The following is a 10,534-nucleotide window of genomic DNA, read 5'->3' as shown; positions in this document are numbered from 1 at the left end:
AAGATTCAGAAATGTTAAGGGAACTAGGTTTATTTTATACATCAAGAAAATAAAAATTTAAAAATAATGAACAACAAATACCAATATTTTTATTTTAACTCCCAGATACAATTGTGGTCCCACTGGGGGAAGCTGATAAACACTGATCTGAAAAGCAGAACACACAGCAATTGACACCGTGAGGCCCAAATCAATCTCCCTCACCAAAAGGAAGAAAGGACTTATTCAAGACTTAGAAGCATGAGACAGAGGACCCAGGCTGTCCTTGGATGACATAGGTCACTATGACAGTGAGAGAAATAAAGTAAAAAATGTAGTGCTTCCAAGTTGATCCCCACATACAACCAGAACTGAGTGGCAGGCTAGGGCATACAGCTCAATGGTAAGACATTTGAATATAATGTATGAGACACGGATTCAGTTCCCAGCATGGCTCAAATTTAAAACTAAAGCAGCATATTGGGTGAGTAATCCTGCAGTGAGTCTTGGGAAACAAGCAGGGTTAAAGAAAGATTTTATTCTAAGTTATGTATGAGCCATGAGTCTGGTGCATTATGGCAACAGTGGATTGTACACTCAGACTTTAAGCAATAAACATAAATGCTTTTAAATATAGGATAAGGGAGAAAGACATTATATGAGGATGAGAGACAGCACATTTTAGTGAAGTAGGATAAAGTGGGCACCAAAGCTCTGTGAGGCTCTGCTAAGATTTCACTATTAAGGTTTCAGCCTTGCCCTTAAAGGAGACTAAGAGACAGGTTTACAGTCACATGGCTGTTGTACAAGTCCTGATGCCTACAGCCTACAATGTGCTCAGCATTACTGAGGGGAGTGGAGCCAAAATTTAAGAGGCAAGACCTTGCCCTCCCAAAATCAACAGTATTATAGGGAACGCTATATAATAAAGTGAATTGTGCCCATGAAAGTAAATCTAATGTTAAGAATTTAAAGAGCTGCTGGTCAGAGAGGAGGAAGCAGTGGTTGTATTTGGTTTAAGGTAGAAGGGGACCTGAAATGACTTTAAGTATAAGTGACTGTTGGGTTGAATTTAAACATAGGGAATGTTCATCCATGGAAGGAAGATCAGTAAAGATAGAGACACATGCATAAGGAGTTTGCTTTGACAATTGTGCCACAGTGGCCATGACATAAGGCATATGTCACAAGGCAGCAAGATGCAGTGGAATTTGGTGCAGCTACAAGAAAAAGTGAAATCGCAGCTTTCAGAATAATGGACACAATTAGAAATCAGTATATTAAGTAAAACAAGCCAGATTCAGAGAGACAGATATATCATGTTTTATATGTAGAACCTGTTTTTTGTTGTTCTTTTTGTCTGTTTTCTGTGAGGGAGGTTGTTTGTTTTTTGTTTTTTGTTTTTTGTTTTTTGTTTTTTGTTTTTTGCCTGAGATATAATTTCTCTGTGTAGCCCTGACTGACTTGGAATTCACTTTATAGACCAGGCTGGCCTCAAACTCATAGAGATCTACCTGCCTCTGCTTCCAGAGTGCTGGAATTAAAGGCATGTGCCACCACTGCCCGGCTTTGGAACCTATTTTTAAACCATGTGTGTATGTGTGGGTGTATGTGTGTGTGTGTGTGTGTGTGTGTGTGTGTGTGTGTGGTATATTTATGTGTTTGTGTGTAATGTGCATGTATATGAGGGATGGGTAATGAAACTAGGAAGAGGACCATAATGGAAAGGAACAACTCTAACTAGAGGTGGGAGGTAAGAGGATAATAGGATACTATCTGTGGGGGCAGACGGGGTGGAAAGCAGACATGAGGATAAATGGATGAATAGGAGAATATGGGAACTAGATTGAAGGTGTGTGAGGCATCCAAGAAAAGAATGAATGAGAAGGAAGTACGATTGCACATGTGTATGAAGATGTCACAATGAAACTTATTGCTCTGTAGACTGACCCAAAACAACAATAAAAATGATGCTTTGTAGAAGCTAAGATGGAACTAAAATTTGTAGAGGCCCAAATACCATATAAAGAGTTTATATAGGGGGAGAAATGTAAAAACAAAGGTTCAAACATTGAAGGAGGAAAGTGACAGGAACCCACAGATGTTCATTTCAGAAATGAATATAGTGAGTTTCTTTCTTTCTGAGCATAGTGAGTTTGAACACAATAGAAACGCACAGAAAAGACTAATACTTAGTTGCCACAGTAACCCGGGTATACATTTGTGCTAAATCTCTGGCTATAACTCAGTGGAGACCAGCACAGGGATCAAATGAGACAAGATGCACATTTCCTCTACTCTTACTTAACATGGTGCTCCAAGTCTTAGTGGAATGAAGTAAGAGAAAGAAATTATAGAGCTACAAAGGGGACAGAAGAGTCAAATTATCACTCTTTGCAGACAACATGATTCTATAGTTAAAAGACACTAAAGACCTCAACAGAAAACTCTTAGAACTTCTGATCATTTTTATCAAAAGCAAACTCACTGAGAAAAACTCACAGTAGCATCAAAACATGAAAACGTGTAGGAATAAGCTTATCCGGTGTCATGGTTTGAATACACTTGGCCCAGGGAGTGGCACTATTAGAACGTGTGACCCTGTTGGAGTAGGTGTGTCACTATGGGTGTGGCTTTAAGAACCTCATCCTAGCTGCCTGGAAGCCAGTATTCTGCTAGCAGCCTTCAGATGAAGATGTAGAACTCTCAGCTCTTCCTGTACCATGCCTGCCTGGATGCTGCCATGTTCCCACCTTAATGATAATGGACTGAACTTCTGAACCTGTAAGTCAGCCCTGATTAAATGTTGTCTTCATAAGAGTTGCCTTGGTCATGGTTATCCATTCACAGCAGTGAAACCCTAAGACATACAGAGAGGTTAAGACTTTAAAATGCTGAAAAGTAAATTAGAGAAGACTCTTCCATCTTCTAGATAGATAGGTTTCTGCTCATGGATATACAGAATTTATATCATAAAATGTATGTATTACTGGAAAGCAGCCTACAGATTCACTGCAATCCTTATCAAAACTCAATGGCCTTCCTCACACCTCTAGAAAAAAAATCAAACCTAAAATTGTTATGGACACACAAGAGACCCTGAATAAGTAAAGCAATCCTCAGCAGGAAGAGCAATGCTGGAGGTATTGCAATATCTGACCTCAAATTATACTGTAGAGCTATAGTAACAAAACCAGCATGGTACTGGTAAGAGAAAAGTAGACATGAAGAGCAATGGTACAGAATAGAAGACCCAGAAATAAATACACAGAATTAGAGCCACCTAGATTTTTACAAATCTGTGGCAACAATATATATTGAAGAAAAGTCAGCCTATTTAATAACAGTGCTGGAAAAACTGGATTTCCACTGGTAGAAGATAAAATGAGATCCATATATTTTTCCCTATACAAAACCATATCAATTTAAAAGGATGGAGGATCTTAATATAAGACATAAATTTTTGAAACTGCAAAAGGAAAAAGTTAAAGACATAAGCAGAAATAAATATTTTCTCTATGAGACTTCAATACTCACAAGAAATAATCCCAAGAACTAATGAGTGGAATTACCTGAAATTAAAAAGTTTCTGCACACAAAGGAAACAATTACCAGAACAATCTACAGAGTTGGAAAACTCTTTATTAGCTGTGTATCACATGGAGGATTAAATTTCAGAATACACACCAAAAAAAAAGATCATCTTAACAATCAAAAATAAACTGAATAAACAGTTCTCCCAAGATGAAGCACAAAGAGCCAATAAATACTTGAAAACATATCATCCAGAAATGCAAATTAAAGCCCCTTTGAGATCTAGCTTAGCCAGTTGTGTTGCGGAAAATATTAAAAAGAACCGCCAAATTCCCTTACTCCATCCAGCTACTCTTCCCCCTAACTCCACTGCCTCCGTGGCTAGCCCCATGCAGAGACTGATCACAGTCTTCCCAGCTCTGGTTCACTGTCTCAGGGCCATCCATACCCTCTCTCAATAATCCCCCTGAGATTGGCGGTCCTACCTTTCAGTAACCCAGTAAAACTCTAGAAACCTATAACTAATCAGTCAGATTCATATATCAATAAATTCACAGGATGCACTCACAATAATTTTAGGGCCAATTGATAATGGTACAAGCTGCCCACCTAGATCAGACAAGTTATCCCAATTATTCTATCCCTATATGATATTCATAACTACCTCTAGCCATTTCAAACCACGCGGGATCAGGATCTTCTTCCTGTCTGTCCTCTATCTTGCTTCCTCCCCTCTTTTCGAGACTGTCTCTGCAACTCTTAGCTCCACCTCCCTTTCCCTGTCCAATCACAGGGCTCCTAATGTATTAATATTTTAAAGTAATTGGACAGGGAAAATCCTGCCACAAGTCAGAATGGTTATCAGCAAAAAACAAATGAGGCAAGTGCTGGGGAGGATGTGGATAAATAAAAACACTTGCTGGTAGGAATGTTAACTGGTGAAGCTACTGTGAAAATCAGTATGGGGGTTCCAAAAAAAGAAGAAAGAAAAAGAAAGAAAGAAAGAAAGAAAGAAAGAAAGAAAGAAAGAAAGAAAGAAAGAAAGGAAGGAAGGAAGGAAGGAAGAAAGAAAGAAAGAAAGAAAGAAAGAAAGAAAGAAAGAAAGAAAGAAAGAAAGAAAGAAAGAGAGAGAGGGGGGGGAAAGAGGGAGGGAAAGAAAGAGGGAAACAGAGAGGGAGGGAGGGAAGGAGGGAGGGAGTAAAGGAAGGGAGGGAGGGAGGAAGGAAGGAAGGGAAAAAGAAAGAAAACTACAAACAAAAAGCACTCACTAGCAGATGACCCAGCGTACCACTCTCCGATGTGCACTCTAAGTAGACAACACAAAGATAGACCACACGCCCATGCTCTATGGCTACACTATTCGCAATAGCCAGGGAATGAAGCCAACTCAGCCATCCATCTACAGATGACCAGATAAAGAGAACCAATATATATATCCAATGGAATTTTATGCGGCAACAAAGAGACATGAAGTCATGATATTTTCCAGGAAAATGGATTCCAATGGGAATTATGTTTGGCAAAATAAGCAGTCTTGGAAATACAAACACCACTTGCTTTCTCATTTTATGCAGAAATTAAATTTAAGTTTTTACATACATGTATATGTTTGCAAGTGTGTGCTTTTATATATGACTGTTTGTAAGTCATTAAAGTAAAGAGAGGGTTATTAAAGGGACAGTAACATATAGAGGTAGGAAATGGAGAGGAGTGATGAAATACATGTAAAAGGAAGGAGAGGGTGGGCTAAAGACAACCAGCCTAAGGGCGGGGCATCTGAGGACACTGGACTAATGTGAACAAAATGTAGTGACACACATGCATGAAAGTCATTTGTACACTAAACTAAAATCTTAATTTGAAAGCTAAGAACTATGTTTTATGTTATAACATACATCGGGGGTTTTCATGGAAGCTGGTATCTTGAATATGAACTTGGGTAGAATGAAGAAAAGAAAGAAGAAAATGAGAAATGATCTTCAGGCACAGCCTATGTGAATGAGTGTATCAGGTACAGTGTGGAATAAGAGGAGAAGGATGAGTTAAATGGAATGATAGCTTAGTCCAGGACATAAAGTTGGCCATTCTATTTCCAACACTGTAATGGAAAACCCTCACCCAACTGGGCTTCTGCCAAGATCCTGAAATCTACCTTGATACTGATTTATTGCAAAGATCCTATCAAGCCCCTTGGAAAAGGACTGATTGACCATCATGACAATTCAACTCCCAGTGAAAATTTAAGTCCTATGGAAATTGTGGCCAATGGGAGGCTGAGGTCAGATGGTTGCCAAGTTCAAGGCCAGCACAGAATACATAGTAAAACCTTATCAGAGGGAGATGGATTTAAACTCACCAAAAAGAGGTGGACTCTATGTAGATCCAAATGGCTATTTTTCTGTTTTAATAAAGGATCCAAATTATCCAAACATTAAATATTACAACAGAAATTGGGTTCCATATAAGTGGATTTTAGTAGGCCTTCTTATTCTTACATGTTGATAAGAAAATAATTTTTACTTTAAAATATTTTTCTTACCATTGAAGCTCACTCATGACCCCTGGAAGCGATAGATCTATCTACATATTCAGCCATCTTACCACTCTAAGACCCACTTAAAATGACACAAGTAGCTCTCTTCTTTGTCTCCAAATCAAATTCTTCCAGATATCTCATGGTCCTTCTCTATGTGGTGCTAAGAATTTAGAATCAAGGTCATGTTCAGTTTGTTACTTGTGAGCTTATTGACTTCTATCTTCACAGCTTTCAGCTTTCATGTTTCTGAACAAATATTACTGATTAGTATATTTATAGGACAGCATTTTCACAGATGACACCAAAAGTTTGTAGCCAAAGAGCAACATTGTGCTGAGCCACATAAAAGGAGAATAACCTCCTTACAGTGGGAGAAATCAGAACAGGATCAACAGAGATTATGTTCAAGGTCACTCAGCAGCTTTCTCACAGGGTGTGACTAGCTGGGGATTGTTGACTTTTCTCCATTTCCCTCATCTCTGGACTGAAAGTGCATTGTGTGTTTATTAAATATTTTTGTTTAATCAGTTAGATATTCCTGTATAAGAAGCAAATATGAACCATCGATGGTTGACAAGTAGTTCTTTCTCATGTGAGTCTGCTGGTTAGCAAGGTATAATATCTTCAGCTGCACTGTCCTAGGCTTCATTCCGAGGTTAAGGTCTGGTTGGCATCAACTAACATGCCCGTTCTTCCTTTCTAGTCCCTGGGTCATCTTTTGTTAAGAATGATGACTACTTGCAGTATATTCTACTCATAGTGATGGTCAAAAAGATCCTGGAGGAGCAAGCAGACATGTGATACCATTAAAGTCTAACCTAGGAATTTTGTGCTCCTTCAATGTATAACTCTCTAACCCAGTAGCTCTCATCTTCCTAATGCTGTGACCCTTTAGTAGAGTTCTTCATGTTGTGGTGACCCCAACCATAAGATTACTTCATGGATACTTTATAACTATAATTTGCAATGCACTGCCCAATGAAGACCAAAATGAGATAAGGCAGTGCCTATTACTGAATAGTAATCATATATTATGAAGCTGCTACTATTGAGATATGCTGTGCCTAATACAACAGGCACTTATGAGTATTGTTAAATTTAATCTTCATTAGATGCCTATATCACTGCCTATGACAGATATAAATACTAAGACTGGGAGAGATTAAATAAATGATGGATACTATGTGCACTTACAAATGATTGGCAGAACAGAATCTGAACATAGGTTACCTGTACACTAGGGTACTTTGTCTGTCTGTCTTTGTCCATCCATCCATCTGTCTATCTATCTATCTATCTATCTATCTATCTATCTATCTATCTATCTATCTATCTCTCCCTCTCTCTGTCATTGTGTATTTTTAGAAGAAACTCAATTTACTTTTAAATACAAAAACAAGTTAGTTTTATCCACAGCTGATGAATGTCTGATGTTAGTGAGGGTCATGTTTAATATTTTCATTATAATGTAAAAAGAAAAGTGCACGTGGGGCTGTAAGAGGAAGGCTGGCTCCTTGTGAGTCAGTGGCCCAAGTCCACATATTTTTGCTCTGAAACTAGCAGAGTGGTGGGGAAGTGGGATGAAATATTGTGCCAAAATGATAACATGCAACTGGTGTGTGGCCTGTTAGCTATTTTATGTTATGGCTTATCTTCTGAATTACAATTGTGAATAAGGGTGAACCTTTTTCTTGTGAAACACAATTCTAGAGACTATATAAATAACAAGCTGATTTAAACTGGGAGTTCAGCTAGAGCAGACAAAGGACTGTGACATTAAGTCAAATGTCACTTGAAATTCCTCTAACTCAGATTCCTAATCACAAAGAGTAAGACCTGACTGTGACACTGGTACGTGATGAGTTGGACTCTCACTCACCTCACTGATGGTTCCTTCCTACCATGGCTGGCCTTCCCTAAGCTGCACTGCTGAGCTTCTCCCTTGGCTCCCACTAAAAGTTTTATCATTCCCAAACTTTATCTTGAGATAGAGGAACTGCCATAATCTGATATAGACATTCCTTGGGGCTAAAGCCCTAGACTCAAACATGCTCCACATGCTTGACTGAGAGATTATTTAAGGATTAACTAAAAGATTATTGAAGAACCTGAAAGGGCACTCTCTTTTTCCTTCCTCTATCTAAGACTGATCAGTCATTAAGCATCCAGCACACTAACCATAATGCAAATTTAGGATCAGCTTCAGACCCTAAACTAAACACCCTCAGAGGTCAATAGAACAAGGCTATTAGAATTAACTCAAGTCAGAGTTGTGGACATCAGCATTACTTTTAGACCTCTGTTTCTATACAATCCCCCCCCCCATATCTGATGTAGAGTTCAATAAATAACTATGATCTATCTTAAGAGTTAAAGACTGACCTAGAAAGAAAATGTGGCCCAGTGTTTGGTTTGTTTCTCTAAGTGAAGTTGTATTGATAAATTGGAACATAGCTATACTCCATATTGTGTTGCTTTTACACTGTAATGTCAGACTTCAAGATTTTTGAGAGGGACCGTTATGACTGACAAAGTGATTCTAACAATCTCACTTTTGTTGCCAACCTATCCTTTCCTGTGTTAATGGCGGTGGAGTAGGGATCAGGGATCCTGAATTGTCTTAGTGTGGGTTTTACTGCTGTGAACAGACACCATGACTAAGGCAACTCTTAGAAAGGACATTTAACTGTGGCTGGCTTACAAGTTCAGAAGTTTTGCCCATTATCATCAAGGCAGGAAGTATGGCAGCATCCAGGCAGGCATGGTGCAGAAGGAGCTAAGAGTTCCATATCTTGTCCCAAAGGCAAACAGGAGAAGACTGGCTTCCAGGGAGCTAGGAGAAAGGCCTCTGAAAGCCCACTCCAACAGGGACGTACTTCCTCCAACAAGGCCACACTTCCTAATAGTGCCACTCCCTGGCCAAGCATATTCAAACTACCACACGAATTAAGGGAGGGTTTATTTGTTGTTTTGTTTTGTTTTGTTTTGTTTTGTTTTGACACAATCCACTGTCTTTTCATCTTTGGGGACATAGTGCACCTTGTAATGAAGGAGATAGTTATTATAAGATGTTTAAAAATAACAATTTGTTACAGTTTTCCATGGCCATAAACTCTTTGACATTTTTTTTTCATATGCAAGTACAGCCCATGCAGCTGGTTCTTGATCTGGGCTGTGACTAATTTATAATCACAGAATGTGGTAGAATGAGTTCTCTGACTTCTGAAGCTGTCTGGAAACAGTTCAGTTTTTCACTTTGCTGGGACATTTGTATTGGAGCATAGCTCCAGAAGTCCAGCGGGTGAATAAGCCTCAAAAACCGAGTTTGAATGAAAAGAACTGTATCTGAAACACAGAGAACACTGTACAGACTCCATGATTACATGGAAGGGAGTTGGTGAAGCATCTTTCACACATCCATTTTTACCCTAGAGTGTCTATTGTGGTTTTTTGCCCTTTAGCCACCACTGTGTAGTGGAAGTAGGGGAGCAGATGTTTACCCAAATCTTTGGGTAGCGAGGATTCTCACTAAGCTTGTTCATCACTTCTGTGTCACAATGACAGAATTCTGTATGACAGGAACAGTATAAGAGCCAATTCACTTTGGCTTCAGAGAACCTAGTCCATCAGGGCTGGGAAAGCATGGCAGAGCAGAACAGCTCACAGCATGGTGGCAGGAGTCTGTGACACAGGAGCCATTCACTCCATGGCCAGCCAGAGAGCAGAGAAAGGAGGTGCTGATGCTGATGTGCCCCCTGGCTTTCTCCTTTTCCTTCTTATTCTGTCCAGCTCTGGAAGTATGCCTCCCACATTCGGGTAGATCTTTCCCCTCAGTTCATCTTCTCTGGAAAAGCCCTCTCAGATGCGTCTGCATCATTCTAAACCTCATAAGATTGACTATAAAAGCTGATCATCACATTCAGGGAACCAAACCACAGGGGCCTTACTCACACCCAGTCCTGATGTAAATCTGAAATCCCGAATGTGTGAGAATAGTGTCAGCTTGAACGGAGCTTCATTCTATAGGCAACATGAACTCCCATTTCTGTGCTTAAGGTAACTTGCATATCCATTTCAGTCTAGGCATCAGAGGACAGCAACCCCAAACAACATCTGATCTGGAGATTTGAGGAGAGCAAAGCAAAGCAAAAAAATAAAAAAATAAAATAAACATATTTGAAAATGGTCACAATAGATGGAAAAGCATACAGTCCTTGTAATTAAAGTCTCAGTGGGTGATAGGGCCAAAATGAAGGTAAAAGAAATATGCTTGTCACCTCTGTAAATAAGAAAACTTAGACCCCAGCTTCTCCTTGGCCCTCTTATGACACTGGTCCAAAGTAGCATTTGATACATGTTCATGTTGCCTAAGAAAACAACCCAAAGCCGTCCCATCTGTATGAGTTGCTTTTCCTCATCAATGCAGCTAAATACCCAACACAAATGACTTAAGAAAGAACAGGTTTATTCATAATTTGAGGAGAT

At 39.3% G+C, this 10,534-nt stretch overlaps 1 long non-coding RNA gene across 1 annotated transcript; it reads left to right on the top strand.

The window, feature by feature from the left end:
- The first annotated feature begins 9,665 nt into the window (after window positions 1-9,665).
- On the top strand, window positions 9,666-10,241 carry LOC116100896. Its single transcript, XR_004122711.1, has 2 exons — window positions 9,666-9,783; window positions 10,128-10,241. It is a non-coding gene; the product is annotated as an uncharacterized LOC116100896 (long non-coding RNA).
- The last annotated feature ends 293 nt before the right edge of the window (window positions 10,242-10,534 follow it).

Source organism: Mastomys coucha, unplaced genomic scaffold (assembly GCF_008632895.1).
Source record: "Mastomys coucha isolate ucsf_1 unplaced genomic scaffold, UCSF_Mcou_1 pScaffold21, whole genome shotgun sequence".
Classification (NCBI taxonomy): Eukaryota; Metazoa; Chordata; class Mammalia; order Rodentia; family Muridae; genus Mastomys; species Mastomys coucha.
Note: the sequence above shows the minus strand (reverse complement) of the source record. Positions and strands in the feature narration are given on the sequence as shown.